General features: G+C 39.4%; 1 pseudogene; it reads left to right on the top strand.

The window, feature by feature from the left end:
- Window positions 1–688: 688 nt before the first annotated feature.
- Window positions 689–2,690, top strand: part of LOC114074064 — a 22,522-nt pseudogene continuing 20,520 nt past the window's right edge.

The following is a 2,690-nucleotide window of genomic DNA, read 5'->3' as shown; positions in this document are numbered from 1 at the left end:
TACCTATATTCATTCATCGTAATGTTTATTGATGATATATTGGTATATTCGAAGAATGAGGATGATCATATGGGTCATTTGGGGGTAGTGTTGCAAACCCTTAAAGAACATCAATTGTATGCAAAATATAGTAAGTGTGAGTCCATTGACTCCAACAGACATTAGGAATTTCTTCCTTTTAGCGGGTTACCATCGGGGATTCATGGATAGTTTCGCGTCCATTGCGTCTCCTTTGATTACTTTGACCCAAAAGAGTAAAATTTTTGAGTGGTCGGAGGTATGTTGAAAGATAGGATTACTTTCGCTCCGGTGTTGACTTTACCGAAGGGTACAAAGTGTTTTGTGGTGAATTGTGATGTATACCGAGTGGGTTTGGGGTGTGTGCTTTTGCAACACGAGAAGGTGATAGATTATGCCTCTAGGCAACTAAAGGTACATGAGAGAAACTACCCCACTCATGATCTTGAATTAGCGGCCGTGGTGTTTCCTTTGAAAATTTAGAGGCATTACCTTTATGGGTTCATGTTGATGTTTTACCGATCATAAGAGTCTCCAATATGTGTTTACCCAAAAGGAGTTGAATCTTCGATAAAGAAGGTGGCTTGATTTGTTGAAATATTATGATATGAGTGTCCTTTATCACCCCGAAAACACTTATGTAGTTGCGGATGCCCTAGGTCGGATGACTATGGGTAGTATATCCCATCTTGACGAAAACAAAAAGGACCTAGCAAGGGAAGTGCATTGGTTGGATAGGTTGGGAGTGAGGTTTGAGAGTTCTCCGGATGGGGGTGCCATAGTTTATCAGAACTCCGAGTCATCTTTAGTGGTTGAGGTGAAGTCCAAAAAACACCTTGATTTAGCCTTAATGCAGTTGAAAAAATCGATTCTCGGCAAGTTGAATGAATTATTCTCCTTAGGGGGGGATGGTGTGTTAAGGTACCAAGGGAGATTATGTGTTCCCGATGTAGATAGGTTGAGGGATCGGATCCTAGAAGAATCACATGAGTCCCGCAAGTAGATTCATCCAAAGTCGACAAAAATGTACCATGACCTGAGGGAGATATATTGGTGGAAAGGTCTAAAAAGGGACATAGCGGAATTTGTCGCTAAGTGTCCAAATTGCCATCAATTAAAGGCCGAACACCTAAAGTCGGGTGGCTTAATACAAGAGATCCAAATTCCTACTCGGAAGTGGGAAGACATCAATATGGACTTTATAGTTGGTTTACCTCGGACTCAGAAGTCCTATGATTCCATACGGGTGGTTGTGGATTGATTGACTAAGTCCGCTCGCTTTATTCCCATCAAGTCTTCATATTCGGCGGAGGATTATGCAAGAATCTTCCTAGATGTGGTTGTGTGCCTCCATGGCATTCTGTTATCCATCATATCAGATCGGGGCATACAATTCACATCTAGATTTTAGAGGTCGCTCCAAAAAGTGTTAGGTACTATAGTGAAGTTGAGCATCGCTTTTTATCCCCAAACGGATGGTCAAGCGGAGAGTACGATACAAACCCTTGAGATATGCTTATGGCGTGCATCATTTATTCTAAAGGGAGTTGGGATAGACACTTACCTTTGGTGGAGTTTGCCTACAACAATTGTTTTCATTCATCCATTTCCATGGCTCCCTATGAAACCTTGTATGGTCGGAGGTGTAGATCTCCTATTTGATGGTTTGAAGTGGGTGAGCCATTAGTCCTGAATTAATTTGTAAGACTTTGCAAAAGGTCCATATCATAAGGAACCGGTTGCAAACAGCCTATAGTCGGAAAAAGGATTATGCCGATCATAGGAGAAGGGATTAGGAGTTCTAAAAAGGTGATAAGGTGTATTTGAAAATTTCACCAATGAAAGGGGTGGTTAGATTTGGCAAGAAAGGGAAATTGATTCCTCGTTATGTAGGTCCCTATTAAATCTTACAAAGCGTTGGTAAGGTTGCCTATGAATTGAAAATTCCTAGTGAATTTGCTTTGGTTATCCGGTTTTCCATGTTTCTATGTCAAAAAAGTATATCGGTGATCCTGAGTCCATTCTTCCTATTGAGAGTCTTGATGTCAAGGATAACCTCTCTTATGAGGAAGTTCCAGTTCAAATTCTTGATAGGCAAGTCAAGAAGTTGAGGAATAAAGAAGTGGTTTCCATAAAGTTGTTATGGAAAAATCATCCAGTTGAGGGTGCAACATGGGAGGTCGAGGACGACATGAAGTCCCATTACCTTTATCTTTTTGAGAATTAAGGTTATTCATTCTTTTTAATAATATAAATATGACTAGGAATTGAAGTTTCTTGATTTTTAGGTGAAGTTTTGCACATTGTGCATTTCTGAAGGAACATACAGTGAAGTTACTGTAGTATTGCTATTAAAAACATGAAATTTTGGTTTTTGCTTGTTTTCAGTTATGTTGTGCATTTCGATATGGTGAGGGTTCATGAAATGGTAGGTTGCATGTTGTTTTTAGTTGAACTTTGTGCTAATTGACTCATGTAATGTATGTTGAGCTCAAAAGTGTTGTGAGAAGGAAATGCCTCAAGATAAAGTGTTTTGAGCCTTATGTGTGCTAATATGAGTTTTGATATTTGCCTTTTTGAAATGACATGCTTTATGTTGATTTGATATTGTTGATTGGTTGGGCTGCTAGTCTTGGGTCTATTCTTTCCTTTAAAAGAATTTTAGTGTCATT

Source organism: Solanum pennellii, chromosome 9 (assembly GCF_001406875.1).
Source record: "Solanum pennellii chromosome 9, SPENNV200".
Classification (NCBI taxonomy): Eukaryota; Viridiplantae; Streptophyta; class Magnoliopsida; order Solanales; family Solanaceae; genus Solanum; species Solanum pennellii.
The sequence above is the reverse complement of the archived record's forward strand: the minus strand, read 5'-3'. Positions and strand labels throughout refer to the sequence as shown.